The following is a 27,955-nucleotide window of genomic DNA, read 5'->3' on the forward strand; positions in this document are numbered from 1 at the left end:
TTTACTTCCATATGTGCACTTAAGTATTGATTGATCAGATCCAGCTTGATATTGAATACATGGGTTTGGCTCTCCATTTCTTTTTTTTTCCAACCTCACCTTATTTTATTTTATTAAATCATAGCTGTGTACATTAATACTGTCATGGGATACAGTGTCCTGGTTCTATATACAATCTGAAATATTTTCATCAAACTGGTTAACATAGCCTTCATGTCATTTTCTTAGTTATTGTGTTAAGACATTTATATTCTACATTTAGAAAAATTCACATGTACCCTTATAAGATGAACCATAGACGTGATCCCACCAATCACCCTCCCTCCAAGAATGGTCTCCAGATCCATTGTTATCATACAAGATACTGAATACCTCTTTCCCCTATGGCTGAGCCATACTCAATAGTATGCATATATTACATTTTATTAATCTATTCATAGATTGTTAGGTATTTGAGTTGTTTTCACATCTTTTCAATTGTGAATTATGCTGCTATAAACATTGCAGCGCAGATGTCCTTTTCTTTTTAACACATGTATGATATTCCATTGTATTTAATCAATCCTTTTTTTATGGATATTAACAGTGTTTCCAATTTTCCAGCTATTAAACAGTGTTCAGTGAACATCTGTATACATACAGCTTGGGTACTTGTTTAATAATATCTCTAAGATAAAATTCTGGAACTGAAATTGTTGGGTCAGAATGTATATGCATCTTTAATTTGGATGGATTGTCAAATGTAGAATTTTGTGTCTGTTTTTTTCAAAACACAGTCTATAAGGGATGTTATTACTCTAAAAGTTATGTTTTGAGCAACCTATTTGGAAGAATATTCTTTCACTTTAAAATGTTTTTACCTATTCATGGTTCCCAAGTGGTAGCTGTTGCCCTTGATTTCTTAGAGATATGCTCCAAGATGTTCTATGTTTCACCAACATTTCTGTTTTGGAAAAATACTAGGTAACTCCTCTTCAATCTATCATGCACATCATCATCAATTAATCTATCCCAACATCATTTTAATCATCCTCATCTTTTGTTGGAAAACCTGCACTGGTTTGAGATTATGCACAATTTTTATTTTCTTCCTCATACTTTTCTGTTTTTGAAATGAACTAAAATGCATATGTATTGCTTTTATTTAAGATTTTTTTTCTGCAGTTTCTGGCTGCGGCTGGGTTTGAACCCACCACCTCCGGCATATGGGGCCAGCGCCCTAATCCTTTGAGCCACAGGCACCGCCCCATGTGTATTGCTTTTATAATTGAAAAATTCATAAATAATAGAAGAAAGTAGCAATCTCTGTCCCTTGAAAACCAATAGTAAATCAATATAAATGTTTTAACCAGAAAGGAAAACACTAAATCATATATATATATATGTGTGTGTGTGTGTATATATATATACTTTCCTTTCATTAGGTACCCACCCTGCCAACTTTAAAATATCTCAGACTAGAATTGAGGGTTCTCCATGATCTCTCCTTAACTTATATTTCCAAAGTTGTCATTGGTCAATACTTTGTGATATATTTGTTAAAGACAAATTAATCTTATCATGTCTCTGCAACATGTCTCTGCAACATGTCTTGTATTGTGGCTTTCTTTTCTCACATTATTTGCCCAATCATTTAAAATCTGTATTCTTCTTCTTCACTGAAAACCTTAAAAATCCTTTAAGGCCCCAATCAAATCATTCCAATTTGGGAAAGATCTACCTTTTATGAATTAACTCTGAAGGCTTTTTCTTTTTTCATTATTAGAGGTAACATTTTGCTGACAACTATTTTATATTGTTGTACTATTGCTTAGCTTTTAATATGTATATTATCTAAATAATTATAAAAACCTAGAAAATGCACTGTTTAATAGAGTAGTGTTACATGTGATTATTTAGACTTTAATTTAACTTAATTTAAATTAACCAATTATTAACAAATTACTAAGTTAAAAAGCAAAGACTTTAGTGGCCACATTATGACAAAGAATACAGGCTTTACAGAATTACTGCAGAAATATCACTAAGCAAACAACAAACTTTAGGCAGAGGGATACAATTTTCAGAGTTGTCATATCATATTTTTTAAAATGTCCAAATTTCTGGTTCCATACAAAACAAAGAATCATTTTTTTTTTAAGTTATTATTCAAAGTATGACAATGGAATTTTGATGGGGATTGCATTAAATCTGATCAGTAGATTGCTTTGGGTAGCATAGACATTTTAAAAATGTTGATTATTCCCAGGGATGAGCATGATATATTCTTCCTTTTTTTTTTTTGGCCAGGGCCGGGTTTGAACCCACTACCTGTGGTATATGGGGTTGGCGCTCTACTCCTTTGAGCCACAGGTGCCGCCTAGTTCTTCCATTTTTTAATGTACTTTGCTATTTGTTTTCTCACACTTTCATAGTTCTTTCTGTAGACATCCTTTACATTTTTTGTTAAGTAAATTCTAAGACATTTCATTTTCTTTGGAGCTATTGTTAAAGATATTATATCTTCAATTAGATTCTCAGCATTCCTGTTTCTGGCAGTATATATACAGGCTACTGATTTGTGAACATTGATTTTATATCACAAGATATTGCTATAGTTCTTGATCACTTCTAATAGTCCTGTGGGTAAGTTTTGGGATTTTCTAAGTATAATATTATATTGTCAGCATAAGTGAAAGTTTGACCTTCTCTATTCCCTTTTGGATACCCTTGATATCCTTCTCTTGCGTGGTTTCATTAGTTAGAACTTCCAGCACTATCTTGATCCTTGTCTGGTTCCAGTTCTAAGTGAAAATGCTTTCAATTTAAGTCCCTTCAGTATGATACTGGCTGTGAATTTGTAGTAAATGGCTTCTACTAGCTTAAGATACATCCAATTTATGGTGATTTTCTTAAGTCCTCTTATGAAAAAAATGCTAAATTTTGTCTAATGCTTTTTCTATATCTGTAGAGAAGATCATATGGTCTTTCTTTTACCTCTGTTTATGTCATGAATTACTTTCATAGATTTGCATATGTTGAACACTGGGATGAAGCCCACACACACCATTGTGATGTATTTTTTTTATGTGTAGCTGAATTCTGTTTGCAAGGATTTTATAGAGTATTTTGTGTAAATGTTCATTAATGATACTGGCCTGTAATTTTCCTTTTGGTTGAAGTCCTCTCCTGGTTTTGATAGCACAGTGATATTTACTTCATAGAAAGAGATGGTTTCTCAATGTTTTGAAATAGGTTCTGCAATATGGATGCAATCTGTCTTTAAAGGTTTGGTAAAATTCCTGTGTAAAAACAAAAATTTTACAAGACACTGAGAAAAATAGAAAAGCATTTCCCATACATAGGAAATAAATCATTCAATAGAATCTGCCCAGATGTTGGACATGTTAGACAAAGACTTTAAACTAGCTATTTAAAATATGGTCAATGAGCTAAAGAAAAAATATCTAAAGTGCTAAATGAAAATACCAAAACATGGGCAGTGCTTGTGGCTCAAAGGAGTAGGGAGCTGGCCCCATATACCAGAGGTGGCAGGTTCAAACCAGGCCCTGGCCAAAAACTGCAAAAAAAAAAAGAAAGAAAGAAAAAAAAAGAAAATACCAATCCAATTCATCACTGCATAAAGAATATGAATGTAGAGAAAGAAATCGGTTTTAAAAGAACAAAGTAGAAATTTTGCAGTTGAAAAGTATAATAATAGAAGCAAAAAAAATTACTTGAAAGACTCAACTGAAGATTTGAGCAAACAGAAGAAAGAATTAAGGACTTGAAAATAAATTGGTACAGGTTATGTAGTATAAAAATAGAAATGAAATATAGAAACAAAAAGAATGAAGAAAAATAGTACCCCAGAGACCTGTAGAAAAATATGAAGGTACTAAGATACACATATTCAGAGTTCCAGAAAGAGGAGAAAAGGAAAATAAAGAAAGGAAACAGACATGGCTGGGAAGAATAAACATTGTTAAAATATCTATACTTCCCAAAGCAATCTACAGATTCAATGCCATCCCCATTAAAATACCAACATCATACTTTCAAGACTTGGAAAAAATAATTATCCATTTTGTATGGAACCAGAAAGAAGAACTGTATACCTAAGGCAATTATTAGCAATAAAAGCAAAGCTGGGGCATCAGCCTACCAGACTTTAGGCTGTATTACAAGGTCATAGTGATGAAAATAGTATGATACTGGCACAAAAATAGAGACACAGACATCTGAAACTGAATAGAAAACCAGGAGATGAAACTAACATCTTATAGCCACCTAATCTTTGATAAACCAAACAAGAACATACACTGGGGCAAAGACTCCCTATTCAATAAATGGTGCTGAGAGAGCTGGATATCCACATGTAAAAGACTGAAACTGGATCTGCACCTTTCTCCACTCACTAAAATTGATTCAAGATGGATAAAAGTTCTAAATCTAAGGCATAAAATAATAAAACTCTTCAAAGAAAGTGTGGGGAAAGACTTGAAGATATCAGCCTGGGAAAAGATTAATGAAGGTGACTACGTTGGCAATTGCAACGACAACAAAAACCAACAATGGAAGTTAATTGAAAAGCGTCTGTACAGCTAAGGAGACAACAACCAAGGCAAATAGACAACCTATACAATGGGAAAGGATATTTTCATATATGAATTGGGTAAAAGCTTGATAACTAGGATTTATAGAGAATTCAAATTAATCAACATAAAAAGAGTCAACAATTCGTTATATCACTGAGCAAGAGAGATGAATAGACTTCTCTAAAGAAGATAGATGAATGGCTAACAAGCAGATGAAAAAATGCTCATCGTCCCTAATTATCAGAGAAATGCAAATCAAAACCACCCTGAGATATCACCTATCCCCAGTGAGAATGGCCCACATCACAAAATCTCAAAATTGTAGATGCTGGTGTGGACGTGGAGAGAAGGGAACACTTTTACACTGCTGGTGGGACTGCAAACTAATACAACCTTTTTGGAGGGAAATATGGAGAATCCTCAAAGAATTCAAACTAGATCTTCCAATTGATCCTGTAATCCCCTTACTGGGCATCTACTCAGAAGAAAAAAATCCTTTTATCATAAGGTATTGGTGCTAGACTGTTTATTGCACTTCAATTTACAATTGCCAAGTTGTGGGAAAAGCCTAAATGCCCACCAACCCAGGAATGGATTAACAAGCTGTGGTATATGTATACTATTCAGCCATTAGAAAAGATGGAGACTTTACTTCTTTTGTATTAACCTGGACGGAGGTGAAACACATTCTTCTTAGTAAAGTATCACAAGAATGGAGAAGCAAGACTCCTATATACTCAATTCTTATATGAAGAGAATTGATGACCTAGTACACAGTGAAGGATGTGGGAAGGGGGGTGTAGGGAGAGGGAAGAAAGGAGATGCGGGGGTTCACAGAGTGTGTAACACACCTCTTGGATATGAGACACAATTATAAGAGGAACTTTATCTAACAAATGGAATCAGTGCAAACTGGTTCTTTGTACACTCCATAAATCCCCAACAATTAAAAAAAAGAAAGGAGCAGAATAAACTTGAAGAAATTATGGCTGAAAATGTCACAAATTTTCTAGAAAAAACATTAATTTTACTTCTAAAGAGTTACACAAACTTCATGTAGTTAAAATTAAATAGAATTTAAAAATAACTCAGTTGCACTAGCCACCTTTCAAGTGTACGATAGACACATGTAACTTGTGGCTACCACATTGGATAATGCATAATTCTATAATGATATAGAAAATGTCAATAATTACTGAAAGTTCCATTGAGTAAGACTGACCTAGAGTGTAAGGCCAGTCAGTGCCTTAAATATTGATATTTAGTTATCTCTAATTTCCAGTTTCTGAATGTTTCTAATCCACTTGTTTAAATACCCCACATATACAAACATGTGTATGTGTGTATACATATGTCTATGAACCAGCCTTTGTTCTAGTACTAACCATAATCTAGTATATCAAGACATATATCATGAGTTCTAACCAGTGCCACAAGATTCAGTATTAAGTGAATTTTGGTCATAATATCATGCTTGCCTTTTGATCTAGTTGTGATTATTCGATTTCTAACTTGTATTTAGGATAAAGTGACCACCTTGAATCCTTGCTCTTATAGTTGTATTCCTATTAACATTTGTTTCCCATGTGAGAGTACATCTTCCTCTCTTACAACAACCTGGGACCACAGTTTTTCTAAGACTGAAGTCTTGCCTTGTTAATGCTAATTTCCCTCATAAGGACTAAAACCCAAGCTATTACTTTCTGTTCACAACTTTATTAAACATTAGTAAGAAGGTAGTGAAATGCCAGACACAGTCAAGCTGCTTTAATTATCAGGATACATCTAATTCTTTAATCATGTTACTTCTATTTTAGAAATATAGAGCTTGAAGCTCAGAGATTATATAATGTATTTAAAGTCATCTATCAAATAATTGACAAACTTGGAGGTTTAACCTTATCTACCGATGTGGCTCCAGAGTGTGTGTCTCTTCCACTTTTCTATATTCTCAACTTCAGCAATTAATTCCTTTTATTTTATTTTTTCTTGTGACAGAGTCTCACTGGTCACTTTTGGTAGAGTGCCACGGTGTCTTAGCTTACAGCAACCTCAAACTCTTGGGTTTAAGTGATCCTCTTGCCTCAGCCTCCCAAGTACCTGGGAGTACAGGGACATGCCACTACACACAGATATTTTTTAGAGATGGGGTCTTGCTCTAGCTCAGGCTGGTCTAGAATCTGTAAGCTCAGGCAATCCACCCACCTTGGCCTCCCAAGGACTGGGATTACAGACATGAGCCACCGTGCCTGGCTTGAAAAATTCTTGATAATATATTCTAAGCTAGAGTGTGGGGTGATGTAACTGGGCATGATCTGTTATATTGGCATGTAGTAAACACCCTTATTCCAATTCTCTCGCTCTCAATTGTTGCCTTTATTGTGCTCCAGAGTTGCTTTTTACTGTCTTTGGCCCTGATAGATTTCTTGATGTTGACTATGGTAGTGAACTTCTTGCCTGTGATCTGAATATAATGTTTTGTTTGTTGGACTAAACTTCTTTCCAGTATCTACACTGGAGTAAGCCTCACCAGAACTAAATTTAATCTAAAGAAGTAATTGAATTCTCTGGTCCTGACTGCCTTGAGTGCATTCAGTACTTTTTTCATTAAACAAATTAAGAATGGTTTAAATATGACACTGTTTGGCATAGAACCTTGCACATAGTAGAGATTAATCTTAATTGCTTAAAAAGTTTCAGGTGTGGGTTGGTGCCTGTGGCTCAAAGGAGTAGGGCACCAGCCCCATATACTGGTGGTGGGTTCAAACCTGGCCCTGGCCAAAAGCTGCAAAAAAAAAACAAAAGTTTCAGGTGTGTATATATTTTATGTGGTATGAATATCATTAGAAGCACAAAAGAAAACATCAGGAAGTAACTTTGAGCCAGGGAGAAGGGCAACCCTTCAGTCAAGCTAAATACAACTAATAACAAAAGCAAAGATTATTTTTATGTTTAATTTGAAAAAGTGGTAATAAGATAGCATTTATTAAGTTGTGAGCATGAATATATCTCAAACATTCTGGTAAGGTCTTCATATATATTATTTAATTTAAACTCCCCACATTAAAATGTAGGTTAGTAAGTCATAACTTTTTCTAAATGAAAGTTTAAGTACCTTGACCAAGGTCAAAGAACAACTCCAGAATTTATATACAGGATAAATTTAGGAGTGATAAATAAATGGAAGACGCAAGGGACTTGCCTTGAAGTTTAGTTAGCAGATTAAACACATTATCTTAGATTATTAGAATGTCTTCATTTGGTGGATAATGAAAAATATGTGCAGGGAAGGGCAGAGATAAATGCACTGCCACTGATAGACTGCTAAATTAATAAATCATGTTCTGGGATTTGGACATATGACTGAATTTATAATCTGAACTGTAATAGCATTATGTACTCACTAAAATCTGCATTTCAAACAGGGATTCCAACACTTTACCCTGAGAGGTGGGCACTGTGATCTGGCCAGGACTTTTTATTTAAGGAATAGATTATTTCAGGGGCAATTTCAATCTGGAGTTTTTGTGTTTTATTGAAGCAGCTGTGCTTTCCCCACAACATTTGACAAGTCTCTTCAGATTTATGTTTGCAGAGATTCTATGTCTTTGTATCCAATGCTTTTTCTTGGCTGCCCATAGGCTGCAAGTGATCTTTAAAGATATCTTCCTTGATTTATCCATCAGTATGACTTCTTATTTCTTGTCCCCCCAAAATATCCAGCTGACAGATAGCCTCTGCAGTGCAGATAATTTTTAAATCTATCAAAAGAGGTCTGGAAAAGGAGAGTGAAGGAGCTAAGTTTCCTTTCTGATAACTGAACAAAATGCCTATCAATTGTGTCACATCTCAAGGCAACTATCAAATAAGACACACTATGAGAATTTGGAAAAGTTTTAAAAAGGGAAAAGTATTTGAAGTCCCTAGATATAAAGTCTGCCTCATTTCTGTCTTTTAACTTGTAGGGCCTGGAACTCTGTGAGAAGTGAAAATGTCCTTAGTGAGCAAGTTATTGTTCAAGGTACGCCTGTTAGCTGATTGCTGAACAAATGACAGCAAAGAATCCCAATGTCTTTTGGAACTGTGCTGATTTCAGCCTGTTTTTGTGCTGTAGTACTTAACCTAAAAAAAGACACATGATGACTCAGGTCACATATTAATTTTTATTTTTATATTCACTGCTTAGCTAAACATAGAAAAAGCAAATGCTTCAGACTCATGTCTCCTGCTTACTTGCCACTTTTGGAAACTTGAATCAGTACCTACAAAGAGGTGCTAATGTTTTTAGAGAAAGCGCAGAGGGTTAGGCTATAGATTGATGACCAATGAATGTTTTAATACATATTTCAAAATCCCTTCCTGAAATGTCTATGGGTCTTAGAGATTCACAATAAGGGAAGCCATACTCCTTCAATATCTTCTTCCTGTCTGGTGAAAATTGTATGACCACAAATCTGCTGTAAGGGAATGATTTCACTCAGATAGAGGTATTTGGGCTTCCTTATAGATTCTATAGTTGTTTAGCCTTTCAGACCATAAGGGGTCAAGTTGAACAAATTCTAAGTATTTTATTGAAATTTCCCATGATGACCTAAAAGATAATAGTCATTAACAAGCAGAAATGTCTGGATCCAAAGGAAGACAATGCAAACTGATTGACAAATATAGAATAACAGGAATACCAGGCCACCCAGACCAAAAAAAAAAAAAAAATAGGCAGCTGAGTAACAGTTTCTTTGCAACCGGACACAGTGAGACTGGGGAGAGAAGACTCCAGGCATCTCTGGCTTGTGGACTTTGCCCAGAAACATCCCTTAGGGACACAGAGACATAGTGAGAGACTTTTGGACTCCAGGAAGAAGACAAAAGCAGTGGAGAACTGGCAAGTGGTTACATTTGTTTGTTCTGAGGCCACCCACATCTGGAACTACAGCAGCAGCAACATTGCAAATAGGGAAGGCCTTCCCTGTGGGCTGTTTAGTTTTTTGGACTTGGGAACTTGGTTGAACTACCTTGGGAGAACTTGGGTGAGAGTGCGGATGACTTTAATCATTGCCTATGCCCTCAGACTGAGCTGCTGAGCTGGAACAGAGGTAATATTGTTTGCCATGCAGGCATTGTGGGAGAACTGCCCCTGCAGGCTCCGCCCTCAGGGTCACAGAGTGAGGATTGGGCTGGGAGACCTTGGGCAAGTAATCTAGTGACCAAGCAGCACCAAACGCCAGGACTGAGACATTGGAGAAGAACAGAGATTCCGTGTTTTCCCCAAAATAAGACACTGTCTTATATTTATTTTTTCTCACGAAGACACAGTAGAGCTTATTTTCAGGGGATTATTAAGTATAATACAACAACCTCCATTTATTCAAATACAGTTAATTCATCTACTTCTGGAACATGACAGGGGGAGCCGACCTTGTTACAGGTGGGGCTGGCACTAGTGATGCGTGAACTCTTTTCCCCTAGCTGTTCCCACATGCGCAATAGGATGCCTGAGACTGTGGTTGCTGCATGCAACCGCAGTTACCACATGTGCACCCACGCAAGTGCGAGGCTTGAAAGGAGCTGTGGAGCTTGTGAGAAAGGAGCTGTGGCAGATAAAAGGTATTCCAGTCTTCCTTACTGCTCCACAGTGAAAAGCATGGAGTGACTATGCAGCATAGCCATGTCCATAACTAGGTCTTATTATCAGGGTAGGGCTTATATTTAACAAATGCATAGAAATCCTTCTAGGGCTTATTTTTTGGGTATGTCTTATTTTCAGGGAAACACGGTTTCAGTGTTTGTCAGTAGCAGGACTGCCTTGCAGCCTTGGCCCTCAGAGGCATAGAGCGAGATCAGTTCTGGGGCACTGGATAAGAGGGTAGCCACTTCAATAAGTGATTTCCTGGGAAAGCTTCTGCTCAGTCAGCATTAATGGTTTAAAGTGTCTTTTAAGAGGGCTGAGGAGAAATTTAGGCTGTCAACCCTGCAGGCTTTGAGAAATCAGCAAAGGCCTCCAGTCTCCACTTCATACAGCTATATCATCATTGTGATTACATCTTATACCCAAGAAGATCACCTGTTGCCCAGACAATATTCAGCAAGATATATATACTGCTTTTATTTAGTTTCAACATTTTCCCTCTAGATTTTTCTTGTCTTTTTCTTCCTTTTCTTTCTCCATTTTCCTAGTTTAAATATAATTTTCCATTGTTGCCTTCTTCCATAATTAGAAATTCATTTTTGCTGGTGTTTCTTGGAAAGAAAGTAGCTCAGACTTTAACAATTGGCAGTCATTTGTTTCCCCATGTAAAAGCTTAGAGAAAGAGATATGATAAGCCTAGAGAAAGAGATATGATAATTAGGAGCATAAGTATATAAAGAGGATAAATAAATGGGACACCACTGAGAGGCAAATGTATTTGGCCAAGTGATACACAGGAGAGAAAAGTACAGACTTTATAGGGTCAGAAAGACCTCAGGAACTGGTGATTTTTTTGTTAACCACTCATCTTTGGAAATTAGCCTGTAGCACACTAAATGTTCTGATAGGTTTTTATGATAATTAAAGCTAATATGTATCTCTTAGAACAGGGCCCAGCATACTAATGCTTGAAAATATTCACTTAATGCTATTAAGGATTTCCTACTAATCCTGTGGAAAAGCAGTAGAAAACACAAATAGCATGAAAAAACATAAAAGTTTAATTTCTTACTGAAGAACTTTCAGTAACTGTAGTTCTTTACTTGTACTGATAAAAGTTAGAAGTTTATGATTTTCTCTACTTGGCTTTTAATACTAAAGATGAGATTTCTGAATCCACACTCAGGTACCATTATGATACTTTTCCCAGTATCATGTCAGTAGATATGGCTTTGTTTCAAGAGGATGGTTTGCATTTTTAAAGCCCTCAAGCTAATTAAATCTTGGATAAAGTCAGGAATAATTTATACTCAGTACTGATAGATCCAAACCTCACCTAAATAGGCTGGACCTGCCTAAAATAATCAACCCCCTAACCTCTCGCACTGGATGTCCCACCTAACAGAGGTGAATGGGTCAACCTCCTACCTTACTGCACCTGATATACCACTTGGGGAAGGTAAATAGCCCAAACCCCATCCTTACAACAGATGTCCAACCCAGGAAAGAGAATGTCCTGATCCCCACCTTCCCGACCTTTAAAATACCCATTCACCATTATCCACATGTGGATTTCTTCCTGGCCCAGTTGGAAATCTTACTCCACCTGCACCCAGGTGGAATAAAGTTATTTTAATTGCAAATCCGGGATTCTGTTTTCTTTTTGTTTCACGCCTCAGAATAATCTTTCATCTTTGGCTCTGTAACCTTTCAAGTACTATTTTACTTTAACAAAGAGATATGTTTAATTAAAAAAAAAGGAAAATAAAGAAAAAAGAAAAAATCTCCCAACAAAAAAACGCCTTTATCTGGATGGCTTCACACCAGAATTCTATCAAACCTTCAAAGAGCTTATTTCCATACTGCAGAAATTATTCCAAAACATTGAGGAGGAAGGAATTTTCCCCAACATGTTCTATGAAGCAAGCATCACCCTGATACCAAAACCAAGAAAAGACCTAATTAAAAAGGAGAAATTCAAACCAATTTCACTAATGAATATAGATTCAAAAATTCTCAATGAAATCTTAGCCAATAGATTACAGTTTATCATCAAAAAAGTCATACATCAAAAAAAATAATGTCATACATTATAATCAAGTAGATTTCATCCCAGGAATGCAAGGCTGGTTTAACAAGCACAAGTCTATAAACATTATTCGCCATATTAACAGAAGCAAAAAAAAAAAAAAAAAAGACCATATGATCCTCTCAATAGATGCAGAAAAAGCATTTGGTAAAATCCAGCATCCTTTTCTAATTAGAACACTGAAGAGTATAGGCATAAGTGGCACATTTCTTAAAATGATTGACACTATCTATGAGAAATCCACAGCTAATATTTTACTGAATGTAGTAAAACTGAAAGCTTTTCCACTTAGAACTAGAACCAGACAAGGTTGTTTTCTGTTGCCATTACTATTCAACATAGTGCTGGAAGTTCTAGCCAATACAATCAGGCAAGGGAAGAAAATAAAGGGCATCCAAATGGGAGCAGAGGAGGTCAAACTCTCCCTCTTTGCTGACCATAAGATCTTATACTTAGGGAACCCCAAAGACTCAACCACAAGACTCCTGGAAGTGATCAAATAATACAATAATGTCTCAGGATATAAAATCAATGTCCATAAGTCAATAGCCTTTGTATATGCCAATAACAGCCAAGATGAGAGGGTAGATTAAGGACACAACTCCCTTCACCATAGTTTCAAAGAAAATAAAATACCTAGGAATATATCTAACAAAAGAGGTAAAGGACCTCTATAAGGAAAATTATGAAACCCTAAGAAAGCAAATAGCAGAGGATATTAACAAATGGAAGAATATACCATGCTCATGGCTGGAAAGTATCAACATTGTTAAAATGTCTATACTTCCCAAAGCAATCTACAGATTCAATGCCACCCATATTAAAATACCAAGAGTTTACTTTCATGACTTGGAAAAAGTGATTCTTCTTTTTGTATGGAACCATAAAAAAAATTGTATAGCTAAGGCAATTCTTAGTAATAAAAACAAAGCTGGAGGCATCTGCATATCTGATTTTAGGCTGCATTACAAGGCCATAGTGGTCAAGACAGCATGGTACTGGCACAAAAATAAAGACATAGACATTTGGAATTGAATAAAAAGCCAGGGAATGAAACTAACATCTTACAACCACCTAATCTCTGATAAACCAAACTAGAACATACACTGGGGGAAAGACTCCCTATTCAATAAATGGTGCTGGGAGAACTGAATATCCACATGTAAAAGACTGAAACTGGGCCTGAACCTTTCTCCACTCACAAAAATTGATTCAAGATGGATAAACGACTTAAATCTAAGACATGAAATGATAAAAATCCTCAGAGAAAGGATAGGTAAAACAATGGAAGATATCAGCCTGGGAAAGACTTTATGAAGAAGACTTCTATGGCAATGGCAACAACAACAAAAATAAACAAATGAAACTTAATTAAACTGAAAACTTCTGTACAGCTATGGAGACAACAAGCAAAGCAAATAGACAACCTACATAATGAAAATGGATGTTTGCATATTTTGAATCAGATAAAGGCTTGATAACTAGGATCTATAGAAAACTAAACTTAATCCACATGAAAAAAAGCCAACAATTCCAGACATCAATGGGCAAAAGGCATGAATAGAACCTTCTCTAAAGAAGACAGACAAATGGCTAACAAACAGATGTAAAATGCCATGGTCCCTAACTATTAGAGAAATGCAAATCAAAACCACCCTGAGATATCAAGTAACACCAGAGAGAATGGCCCACATCACAAAATCTCAAAACTGCAGATGTTAGCATGGATGTGGAGAGAAAAGATCACTTTTACACTGCTGGGGGGATTGCAAACTAATACAACCTTTTTGGAAGGAAGTTTGGAGAACCCTCAAAGAACTCAAGCTAGACCTCCCATTTGATCCTGCAATCCCATTACTGGGCATCTACCCAGAAGGAAAAAAATCCTTATATCATAAGGACACTTGCACTAGATGGTTTATCACAGCTCAATTTACAATCACTAAAACATGGAAATGGCCTAAATGTCCACCAACCCAGGAATAGATGAACAAGCTGTGGAATATGTATACAATGGAATACTAATCAGCCATTAGAAAAGATGGAGACTTTGTGTTAACCTGGATGGAAGTGGACACATTATTCTTAGTAAAGCTTCACAAGAATGGAGAAACACGAATCTTACATATCCAATTTTGGTATGAGGACAATTAATGACCTAGTACACAGTGGGTGGAGGAAGGGGAGAGCAGAGAGAAAGAGAAGGAGGAACGGGGTGGAGGAAAGGAAGAGTAGAGAGAGGGAAGGAGGGAGGGGGTTGGGTCTTTGTGTATGACACACCTTTTGGGGACAAGACACAATTGTTAAGAGGGATTTTACCTAACAAATGCAATCAGTGTAACCTGGTTGTTTTTACCCTCAATGAATCCCCAACAATAAACAAAAATAAATAAACAAACAAATAAATAAATGTAGTAAACTTTCCTTTTCTCCAAGATTGACACTACTTCAATCCTCTTTCCTGTTAGACAAGGACCTAACACTAGGCTGAGAAAGGAGGGTTCTTTATCTGATAATGTTCACTTTGCTTCCCTAAGTTCCTCAAAACTGAGTTTTATGGGTGTCTCCTATAGGCAAATACATATCCCAGCTCCTTGTACAGACAGTAGTTTATCTGTATTCTTAGCCATAATAATCAGTGGGGCATAGAGGTAAGCTATCATTATCAGTCTATATTTCATTTACAAATTAGTTCTCTAATTTTTTTTTCTAGTTCTACATGGTTACCACATATGCCAGTGATTTATACCTAAAGATATATTGTTACATATATTGTTTTCAGCTTTCCCTGGCTACTGTCATACCAGTACTGATTGAGTCTATGATTTTTCTTTGATCCTTGAACTTTAAGAGGTTGGGTTATAGAGTGAGGTTCCATGGTTCATATCCTAATACTATCATTGACTTCCAATGAGACCTGTGCAAATAACTGAATTTTTAAGCTTTAATTTTCAAAACTTTAAAAGTTGGATAATAATTATGCAGGCATCATAAAATCATTGAAAATATTAAATATGATGATAAATTTAATGCACTTAACAGAGTGTCTTAACATAACAATGACATACTAAAAGCTACCTATTACTGCCATTATTCACTAAATTGCATGGTACCCTAATCTTCCTATAAATCAGAGCCTTTCTATGTGCTGCAAATAGCACATCAGCTGAATGGGAAATTGTGTAGAAGAACAGCTAATGTTCTACTACTTAACCTTGTCAGCTATAGTCTCTCTTCATGTACAGATCTCCAAGATGATGATTACCACCCACACATCTACCTCCCCTATTCAGTATTTATGGTCTGGATTCCCTTTGCCTAATTAGATTATTAAAACCTTCTTAAGCCTCTACTGTGACCATATATGACATCCCTTTACTCATATAGCTATCTCCTCAATTCCATGAACCCTAAACCAACAACACTATGGTTTGAATACAGGTTTTTTCCACAAAACACATGCTGAAATCTTAATTCCAAATGAAGTAAAATTGGAAAGTGGAACCTTAAAGAGGTGGGGCCTATTCAGAGGCATTTGTGTCATTGGGGCTTTGCTATCCTGGGTGGATTGATGCCACTCCCATGGTAATTAATGAGTTCTTGCTTTCATGGGATTATATTAGCTCTCATGGGTATGGATTAGTTCCCTTGAGCATAGTTTGTTACAAAGTGGGGATGTTCTTTATGCTTGGTCCCTTCACATGTGTACATTTCCCCTTTGACCTTCTGCCATGTTATAGTGCAGCAGGAAAGCCCTTGAACTATGGTGCTTCAGAAGCCAGAGCTATGTCCTTGAATTTCCCAGTCTGAAGAATCATAAACTAAACAAATATTTTTTTTAATGAATTACTGAGCATCAGGTATTTTTTTATAGCAACACAAATAGACTAAGACAGAATTCTATCCCCTCTGCTCTGTCAACACTGATTGAACATGCACCTGTGTCCCAGCAACAAGATCCTAACCCCTTCCTGTAATTAATTCTTTAATATTGTCTTAGTAAGCCTGAGTTAGGCCAATAAATGATAGTCCAATAGTTCTCATTTGGGGTTTCCTTTCCTTTTTGGTTTTCTTAAATTAAAAGATGAAAGAAAGATGATGTCAGTACAGCCAACTATTCATACAGGAACTAATGGGAGTAAATATAAGATGTAGGAAAAATAAAAGACCTTGTTCATTCTCCATCTTCAAAAATATGTTTTCTACCTTCAAGCTGATGATAGAAATTTTATAACCAAAATGATCCTAATTTGTTAACATGATCCTTAGTTTAGGCAAAAGCCCACTGGAGGGTTAACATCAATATATTATCTCTCAGAGATTGCCAGCTCCTGCTTTGTTTCCCAGTACTAACCTTCCCTATCTGATGAGGCCATCTGTATGCTCAAGCCACTCCCCTCCAAGTTCTTGAGCCATCTCACGAATTCAAATCATCAATATCTACCCACACTTACACTAATTAATCTTACAAAGCATAAGAAAGAAATAATAGTCCTTTTTTCAACGGTATGTACTCCAAGCCATCAAGTTATCTTTGCATATTTGTAGGAATTTTAAAAGTGATCTGTAAGTTTACTGGTATTTTTTTAACTGGAAAGGAGTTGTAAGAAAAGAGTAAATGAAAATTTATTTAGGCAGATGCCTCCAACCATGATTCACAGCACTAATAGGCATACCAAATTCCATGGAGATGTGCATATTTTGCATGTGTGCACACCCATACTGGAAGTCATAGTTTGATAGAGATGGTACGTAGAAATGAAATGACAGGGAGTTAAGGAAAAGGCAAAAATGAGGTGAGATAGAACTATGAAAGGAAAAAATTCAAATAATGGTTACCACAAAATGAAGTCACTAAGAGGAGTTGAAGAGGGACTCATGTGAGGGTAAAAATAATAATATCACAGAGCAAAAAATTAGAATAAACACGTATTCAGAGAAACACTTAAAGCTTCACATTAACACATTAATGTTTTGAATATTTAGGCATTGTTAATTTAAAAGGGTGAGCTCTTCTCAGTGTTGTCAGGTGTTACTGGCACTGCCATAATATAGTCCAATGTAGTGTTCAAGGACATATTTGTGTCACTGTTTCTGGATGGATAGGTCCAATAACTGTGATAAAAATAATTTATTATAAAGTATGTATTATGCAGTGGAACACATTTTTCTTAGTAAAGCATCACAAGAATGGAGAAGCAAGAATCTTGTGTACTCAATTCTCATATGAGTACAGTTGATGACCTAGTACATGGTGGGGGTATGGGAGAAGAGGGGAGCAGAGAGAGAGAAGGTGGGAGGGGTGGGAGAAGGGAAGAAGCGAGAGCAAAAAAGGGAGGAGGGTGGAAGAAGGGAAGAACAGAGAGAGGGAAGGAGGGAGGGTGTGTGGGAAGGGAAAAGCAGAGAGCAAAAAAGGGAGGAGGGTGGAAGAAGGGAAGAACAGAGAAAGGGAAGGAGAGAGAGGGTGGGAGAAGGGAAGAGCAGAGAGCAAAAAAGGGAGGAGGGTGGAAGAAGGGAAGAACAGAGAGAGGGAAGGAGGGAGGGGAGTGTGGGTGACACAATTATAAGAGGGACTTTACCTAACATATGCAGTCAATGTAACCTGGTTCTTTGTACCCTCAATGAATCCCCATCAATAAAAAAATTATGTATTACTCAATCAAAGGTAATGATTATGGCCTTCTTCCTACATTTTTGAAAATAATTATTCACATGAAGACAAAATGAAATATAAAAATGTATGCATTTAAAAGTCTCTTTCTCATAACTTTGTTATCTCTTCCCAATTTCAACCCCACTTCCAAACAGGTAGATGATCTTTGTAGTTTCTTGTATGTCTGTCTAGTGTTTTTTTAGGCACACACAAATATGAACATCATCCTCATTGTCCTCTTCTTTTTATGAATACAGCAGGATATTAACACAATTTAATGTGCTTTTTCCCTCTCATTTAACATACATCTTGGAACATATATATATATATATTAGAGACAGAGTCTCACTTTGTCCCCCTCAGTAGAGTGCTGTGGCATCACAGCTCACAGCAACCTCCAGTTTTTTGGCTTAGGTTATTCTCTTGCCTCAGTCTCCCAAGTAGCTGGGACTACAGGAGCCTACCACAAAGCCTGGATACTTTTGTTGTTGCTGTTGTTGCAGTTTGGCCGGGGCTGGGTTCAAACCTGCCACTCTTATATATGTATATGGGGCCAGTGCCCTACTCACTAAGCCACAGGCACCACCCAGATAACATATTTTTTATTAGTAGATAGAAGGGTTCCACATTAATTTTTACAGCTATATAATAGTCCATTGTGTGGAAGTACTATTATTGATTTAGTTAACCTGCAACAGAAGACATCTACATTGTTTTTGATATTACAAGTAATGCTGCAATTAGTAATAAGGGGCATATATCAAAACATGCTTCATTTTGCACATTGGGAGAGCATATCTATAGATTAATTTCCTAGAAATGAATATGTTTGAATATAGAGAGGTGTCACCCAACTGAACTACACATGTGTAATGCCATTGGTACTCTCCTTAACAATATGTAGTGTGCTTATTTCTTCATGACACAAACTAGTCTATAAATTTTGTTCAATCAGAAAGGAGATAAATGTCATCTCAATGTAACTTTAGTTCACTGGCCTTTTAGTATGTGTGAAAAAAATATCTACAAGTTAAATACAAATCAGGTTCATATGTACTTTCTTTTCTGTAAACTACTTTTCATATCCTTTGCCTAATTTTCTATTAGCTTACTTTTTTCTATTCATTTAGGATTTTTATAATACATTTTTATACTTTATATCCTTTCAGGATAAATAAGAACTTTTTTGTATTTTAACATATAATGTATTTTATATAAAATGTATGTTTTATATAAACAGTGTTTAAGTGTTCCTTTTTCACCACATTTATGCCAACATCTACTGTTTGACTTTTTAATAATGGCATTTCTGACATGATTAAGTTGAGATCTCAGTGTGGATTTAATTTGCATTTCCCTCATAACTAGTGATGTTGAGCACTTTCTCATGTTTGTTGGTCATTTGTATAAGTTCTTTTAAGAACAATATGTTCATTTATTTTACTTACTTTGGGATGAGGTTTTTTTTAGTAGTAAATGATTTTATATAAAACATACAAATTTCTCAATATGAATACTTTCGCAAAACAGGAAGAAGGGGATGACAATTAAAATATTGGTTAAATGTAACCACGTTAGATCGTATAAAAAAAATCAGCACATTGTATCCCACATATGCATGAATGTATTCATAATCTATGTGTATTTGACTTAATTAAAAAATACATAAATAATAAAAATCAAAAATAAAATAAAATAAACTTTGTTAAAACAAACAAACAAACAAAACAACATTCTGGGCAGCTCCTATGGCTCAAGGAGTAGCGCGCCGGCCCCATATACTGGAGTTGGAGGATTAAAACCCAGCCCCGGCCCAAAACTGCAACAACAAGAAAAAAAAAATTCCTCTTAACACATCTCCAGAACTCAACACTCAAAAACAAATCTGTGCAAAACTAGAAACATAGCAAAGGACAAAAGATGATATTACATTATAAAATCTTAGGTCCTACCCTAAACTTCTGTCCATACCAAGACCCTCCCCCATAGAACTGAGGGTTCCCAGGCTCAATGGAGAGAATGAATAGTCTCAGATTATCACAAAGGATGGCCTACATCACTTGCTGTCAAAGTGAACAGCCTTATCCTGGACAGAGATGGAGCGTCCCTGGTAGCTGCTTCCTTTCTTGGTTTTCTCATGCCAAAGGTATTTTCCCTTATATTTTAACCTGATTGGCTCATTCCCCCTCAGTCTTCAGCTAAACCTCACTTGGCATCGAATAAGTTGTCTGACACTCATGAATCCACCTCAAGTTTCTCCTCCTTGACCCTTTGGAATGGGGATGATGCCATTTTTGCTCTTTTCTTCCTCTTTGGAAATGTGTTGGGGGTCTGGAGCTTTATCTTCTTGGCTTGAGGAGTCTCTGTCACCTTGGCAGCCTCATTCTCTTTTTGCTTCTTTTCTGAACCTGGCTTGGAAACTGCCACTGCTGCCTGTTTCTTTTCTTCCTCCTCACCATCCTTGGCTTCCTTTCCATTCCATTCTAAGCAGTCAGTGCAGAGGTGTCACTAAACTTGAGGGCTTGTGATCTTGGAGTATCCTTGCCCTTGGGCTCTTCTTCCTCCTCACTGGAATCATCAAAGGTAGAACTGATGCTGTCCTTAGCCTTCACTTTCTTTCTGAAAGCTGGTTTAGACAAGACTACACCTCCTGCTGCCTCCTGCAGCTTCTTAACTGGGGAGTTAAACATCTTCTCTTCCTCTTATTTCTCACTACTGGAGCTGTCTGAATCAACAGATGTTGCCCCTTCCATTCTTTGGAGCTTGCTTGAGAAGCAGAGATGCAGCTTCTTTGACAGTCACCTTGGACCTGGGGGTGCCATAGACTTATTTGCTTTCTCCTCCTCCTTACTATAACTGCTCTACTCCTACTGGAGTTTCTATCAGTCATTTTTGACAGGGGCTTCTGGTTACTTCCTGCAGGTTGCTTGGGAGCTACAGATGGCTCAGCTGTAGGTGTCTTGGTAGTGGCATCTAGCTTATTACTTGATGTATTCTTGGTCTTGCTAACCAGTTTTATTCTCAGAGCTGTCAGAGTTTCAGAATGAGAAGCTTCATTCTCAGAGCTTTCAGAAAACTCTCTGGTGTGTTCTTTGCTGAACCTGGTTTTGTGGTTGCTTTATAGAGATGATAGCCTTAGCTGGCAGTTTCTTCTCTCCCTCAGAACTTGAATCAGACCCATCACTGCTGTCTTTACTACTTTACACAGGCTTGATTCGTCTCTACAGATTTCTTGGGAGGCTGAGTTCCCAAAGGACTTCTTTAGTGGGGGAGCAGAAAGTGGGGGGACTGAACTACAGGGATTTGGATTTTTATTCATGGGATTTTTCTGCTCCCTTTCCTCTTCACTGGAGGAGTCTTCACTGCTGAAACTCCTTGGTAGGACTAGAAGATGTTTTCACTGGGGCCTTGGGCATGATTTGCTTTTTAGGGACAGTCAGTATCTTCTTGGGAATGACGGCTTCCTTTTTCTCCTCTAAGTCATCACTGCAGGTACTGCTACTGCTGCTACTGACTTCTTTACAGTTGGTTACGTTAGGTACTGCTCAAGCTGGTGAACCTGGTTTGGCTGGGGCTTTAGTATGAGTTGTAACTACAACAGGTGTTGTCTCTGGCTTCTGGTTCTTTGCTGCTACTGCTCTCTCACGTTTTGCCACAGACTTTGTAGGATGCTGAGACAGTCTGGCCAGTTTAGCAGGTACAGCAGCCTTCCTAGCTGGAGCCCCTTGAGCTTATTCCTCCTCCTTGCTCCTGTTCTCACTACTGTGACTAGATGAGGTCTTATTCTTAGCATTCTTAGTCACTGGTTGGTTTGCCTATAACTTCCTCTTTGGTGTCTTAGAAGACTTGAATCAGAAGCTATAGATGACCAAGAAGGAAGAGGCAATGGCATCTTGGTATGTAGTGCTTGTCGCTTTGATCAACTTATTGACCCCTTCTGAGAGTTGGTTTTTATGCAGAAAGCTGAGCACAAGGGGATAAGAGGCTCTGAGAACCATGGGACTAAAAACAGCTTCTGCCATTCTCAAGGTAATACATGTCACTACTGGGTTATTTGTTTGTTTATTTATTTGTTTTTTTCATACTTGTTTTAGTTCTTGGTAGATACTGGATATTAGTACTTTGTCTGATGCATAGTTTATGAATATTTCTTCCCATTGTATAGGTGGTCTATTTACTCTGTGGATTATTTCCTTTGCTGTGAATAAAATATTTAGCTTAACTAATTCCATTGGTTTTTGTTGCTGCTGCATTTGTTCGAGGGTTTTTACTCCTACATTCTTTGCATAAGCCAATGTCTAGAAGAGATTTTCCCACGTTTCCTTCTAAAATTTTTATATTTCAGGTCTTACATTTAAGTCTTTTGCCCATCTTGGGTTAATTTTTGTGTATGGTGAAAGATAGGAAACCAGTTTCATTCTTTGCATGTGGTTGCCCAGTTTTTACTGGGCATTGAACAAGGTGTCCTTACCGCAGTGCATGTTTTTGTCTGTTTTGTTGAAAATCAGTTGGTCATAGCTGTATGGTTTCATTTTTTGATCCTTTATTTTGTTCCAATAATCTATGTCTCTACCTTTATGTAAATACTACACTGTTTTGGTTACTATATAGCCTTTTAATAGAATTTAAAGTCAGTTAAGCTGATGACTCTAGATTTGTTCTTTTAGCTTAGGATTGCTTTGGCTATTCAGGCTCTTTAGGTTCCATATGGAATTTAGGATTATTTTTTCAGATATGTGAAAAATGATGTTGCTATTTTGATGGGAATTATACTGAATTTCTACATCACTCTGGGAAATAGAAGCATTCTAGTGATGTTGATTATTCTAATCCAGTGACTTTCAACTGATGTGCCAGGAAGACATTTGAAGATCATTGATTAAATTATTTTGGAAGAAGTTGAATAAGTATATTCTTTTGTCTTGTTTATTCTTTTTTGTCATCAACATAATTTAAGTGTTCCATGGAAATTTAACTATAAGATCAAGAGTACCATGAGGTAACAAGCAGTTGAAAAACACAATTTTAACTCATGCACATGGGATGTTTTCCCATTTACTTTTGTCATCTATGATTTCTTTTATTAGTATCTTGTACTTCTCTTCGTAGAGATCTTTTACCATTCTGGATAGTATTCTTTTTCTTTGTTATTCTATTTCAGGTTATTGTGAGGGTACAAACAACCAGGTCACAATTTTTTGAATTTATTAGGTAGAGTCCCCCTTGTAGTTGTGTTCCACACCCAACAGATGTGTCATATACCCCTACCTTGTGACCTTTAAGTGGGAGCACACCAATCCTCCCATCATCTCTCCCCTCCCTAAAAATCCCTCCCCCAAACTTGAATAGAATTAAGTTTTCCTCCTATGTGGGCATGTATTAAATGTCTACTGGCTTCATAAGAATGTGTTTCAACTCCATCCAAGTTAATACAAAAGATACAAACTCACCATTTTTTCTTACGGCTGAATAGTACTCCAAGATATACATATACCATTGCTTATTAATCCATTTCTAGGTTGATGAACATTTAGGTTGTTTCCACATCTTGGAGATTGTGAATTGAGCTGTGATAAACATTCTAGTGCAAATGTCTTTGTGTTAAAATTTTTTTTTCTTCTGTGTAAATGCCTAGTAATGAGACAGGGTGATCAAATGGGAAGTCTAATTGGAGTTCTTAGAAGATTCTGTATACATCTTTTCAAAGAGGATTTATTAGTTTTCAGTCCCATCCTCAGTGTAAAAATGTCCCTCTCTCTCCACAGCCATGTCAGCATCTGCAACTCTATGACTTTGGGATTGGGGCTATTCTCACTGGGGTTAAGTAATATCTCAGGGTGGTTTTGATTTGCACTTCTCTGATGGTTAGGGATGCTGAGCATTTTTTCATGTTTGTTAGCCATTCATCTGTCTTCCTCAGAAAATATTCTGTTCATGTCTCTTGCCCAGTGATAGATGGAATTCTTTACTGTTACTTTTTTTTTGTTGGTTAATTTGAGTTCTCTACAGACTCTAGTTATCAAGCCTTTGTCAGATTCATGACATGCAAATGTTTTTCCCATTCTAATGGGCATCTATTTGCTTTAATTATTGTGTCCTTATGTGCAGAAGATTTTCTATTTAATTAACTCCCACTTATTTCTTTTTATTTTTGCAATTACTGCTAAAGTATTGTTCATAAAATCTATCCCCAGGTGACATCCTCAAGAGATTTTCCCACACTTTCTTCTAGGATTTTTATCATTTCATGCCTTAGATTCAAATGTTTTATCCATCAATTTTTGCAAGTGGTGAAAGGTGCAAGTTCAATTTCGTTCTTTTACTTGTGGTTATCCAATTCTCCCAGCACCACTTATTGAATGGGGATTCATTTCCCAAGTGTAAACTTTTATTTGGTTTAACAAAAATCAGATAGCTGTAAGAGAAAGGTTTTATCACTTGATTTCATATTATATTCCATATGGCTATGCCTCTAATTTTGATCAATATCATGCTTTTTTGACCACCATGGACTTGTAATATAATCTGAGATCAGGTAGAGTGATGCCTCCAGTGTTGTTTTTATTACTAAAAATTGACTTGGCCATATGGTGTTTTTTTGTGGTTCTATATGAAATGAAGAACTATATTGTCCATTTCTTCAAGTATGATGTTGGTATTTTAGTGGAAATTACATTGAATCTTTAGACTACTTTGAGTAGGGTAGACATTTTAACAATTTTAATTCTTCCCAGCCAAAAGCATAGCATGTTCTTCCATTTGTTAATGTATTCTGCTATTTCTTTTCTTAAGGATTCATAAATCTCTTTGTAGAGGTATTTTACCTTTTTTCTTAAGTATATCCCATATTCATTTTTTAATCAAATATAAAGGGTATTGTAGCTTTGATTAGCTTCTCAACTTCACTGTTATTGGCATATAAAAGGCTCCTGATTTGTGGATATTGATTTTATACCTGAGACATTACTGTATTTCTTGATCACTTCCAGGAGTATTATGGTTTAGTCTCTGGGGTTTTCTAAGTATAGGAGTGTATCCTCAGTAAGGAGCAAGAGTTTGAATTCCTCTGACTCTATTTGGGTGCTCTTTGTATTCTTCTCTTTCCTGATTGCATTATTTAGAACTCCCAGAACTGTGTTGAATAGTAGTGGTGAGAGTAGACATCAAGTCTGGTTCCTGTTCTAAGTGAAAAGATTTCAGTTTTACTACATTCAGTATGATATTAGCTGTGGGTTTGTCATAGGTGGCTTCAATCATTTTAAGAAATGTGTCAGCTACACCTATATTCTTTTTAATTTTTTTTTGCAGTTTTTGGCCAGGGCTGGGTTTGAACTGCCACCTTTGGCATATGGGGCCAGAGCCCTACTCCTTTGAGCCACAGGCACTGCCCTACACCTATATTCTTAAATGCTCTAATTAGAAAAGGATGCTGAATTTTATCAAATGCATTGTCTGCATCTACTGAGGAGATCATATGGTCTTTGTTTTTGCTACAGGAGATATGGTGAATTACATTTATGAATTTGTGTTAAACCAGCCTTGCTTCCCTGCTATGAAGCTTACTTGATTATCACATGTAATTTGTTTTTAATGTGTAGCTGCAATCTATTACCTAAGATTTCATTGACTATTATTGCATCAATATTCATTAGTGAAATTGGTCTATAGTATTCCTTTTTAGTTGAATTATTTCCTGGTTTTGGAATCAAGGTGATGTTAGCTTCATAGAATGTGTTAGGAAAGGTTCCTTCCTTATCAATGTTTTGAAATAGGTTTTGTAGAACAGGTACAAGCTCATCTTTGAAGGTCTGATAAAATTCTGGTGTGAAGCCATTTGTTCAACGGTTTTTTTGTTGGAAGACTTTTAATTTTTTTTTTTCTATGTCAGTGCTTAACATTGGTCTGTTCAGGAGATCTCTTTCTTCCTGGTTAAGTTGAGTGAGATGGTGTGATTCCAGGTGTTGGTAAATTTCCTCCACATTGTCAAATTTCTGCATGTAGAACAGTGGTTCTCAATCTTTCTAAGACTGTGACCCTTTAATACATTTCCTGATGTTGTGGTGACCCCCAATTATAAAATTATTTTTTGTTGCTACTTTATAACTATAATTTTGCTACTGTTATGAATTGCAATGTAAATATCTGACATGCAGTATGTATTTAGACCACCGCCGTGAAAGGGTCATTTGACCCCCAAAGGGGTCATGACTCACAGGTTGAGAACAGCTGATGTAAAATTTCTTGTAGTAGTAGAGATAATCTCTTGTATCTTGGTATCTGTTATTTCCCCTTTCTCTTTTCTGATTAAGGTTATAGAGATTTTACTTTTCTATTTCTAGTTAATCTGGAGAAAGGTTTATTGATTTTATTTATCTTTTTGAAGAACCAATTTTTCATTTCGTTGATTTTCTGAATAATATTTTTTCAATTTCATTTATTTATGATTTAATGTTGATTATTTCTTTACTGTTGGCTTTGTGTTTGGATTTCTCTTCCTTTACAATTACTTAACATGATTCATTAGGTTGCCTTTATGTTTTTGGATGTAGCAATCCAATGTGATAATTTTTCCTCTTAGGAATTCTTTTCATTATCCCACAGGTTTTGATAATTTGCAACTTCATTGCTGATATGTTTGAGAAATTTAATTATTTCCTCCTTTATCTCTTCCTGAACTCAGTTGCCATTCAGCATAAGGTTGTTTAATTTTTATGCATTTGTATGGAGATGGAAATTTTTGTTGGAGTTAATTTCCACCTTTATTGCCTTGTGGTCAGAGAAGATATAAAGTATAATTTCAATTCTTTTGAGTGCTGAGGTTCGGTTGGTGTCCTAGGATCTGATCCTAGGATCATGGGATGGCTACAAGAATGTATATTCCTTAGTTTCGGAATGGTGTGTTCTGTATATGTTTATTAATTCCATTTGTTCTAGGGTTGCATATTTGTTCTTTGATTCTTTGTTTAGTTTCTGTTTAGCTGATCTATCCACTTCAATCAGAGGGGTGTTAAAGTTCTCAGTTATTATGATTTTATAGAACATCACATTCCAGAGACCAATTAAGTTCTATTTTATAAATCTGGGATCATTTAAGTTGGGTGCATAAATATTTAGAATTGAAATATCCTCTTCATGTATTTATCTCTTGACCGATATTAAGTGACTATGTTTGTCTTTCTAACTTTAGTTGATTTAAATCCACTTGTATCTAAAACTAAGATTGTGACCCCTCCTTTCTTCGGGTTTACATTTGCCTGAAATATCGTTTTCCAATCCCTTACCCTGAGTCCTGTTTTGTCTTACAAGATTAGGTGTGTTTCTTGAAGAAAGCCTGTAGATGGCTTGTACTTTTTTATCCAATTAGCCAGCCTATGGTCTTCGTCAATTTAGTTGGTGAATTCAAGCTATTAATATTTATTGAGAAAATTGATAAGTGTGGTAGCGTTCTATTCATCTTATTTTGTGAAGGTCTGTTACTTAATGTTATACTTTGTGCCATTGTGGAAACTAGGTTTTATCCTTTAGTTTGTAGGTGTTTACCTACTGGTGGTCCATTGTGATGTTTGTGAAGAATAGATTGAGTATTTCCTGTAGAGCTGTTCTTATCGGGTAAATTTCTCTAATGTTTGTATATCAGTAAAACATGTGATTTCTCATCAGTTTTGAAGTTTAGTTTAGCAGTATACAGAATTCTTGGCTGAAAATTATTTCATTTAAAAAAGTTAAAAGTAACTGACCATTCTTTTCTGGCTCAAAAATTTCAGGTAAAGAATTCACTGTCACCCTGACAGATTTTACCCTGTAGTTCAGTTGGCACTTATTTTTGTCTGCTTGCAGAATTTTGTTTTTCATCTTGACTTTAGACATGTTCATTACAATGTGTCTTGGAAATGCTTTATTTGTGTTCAGATGACCTAGGATTCTTTTCTTTTTCTTTTTCTTTTTATTGAATGGTAACTATGTACACTAATGCACTTCTGGGGTACAGTGTGAGATTTTCACACACAATC

The sequence above is a fragment of the Otolemur garnettii genome, unplaced genomic scaffold (assembly GCF_000181295.1).
Source record: "Otolemur garnettii isolate 467f Iridium unplaced genomic scaffold, OtoGar3 scaffold00110, whole genome shotgun sequence".
Taxonomy (NCBI): Eukaryota; Metazoa; Chordata; class Mammalia; order Primates; family Galagidae; genus Otolemur; species Otolemur garnettii.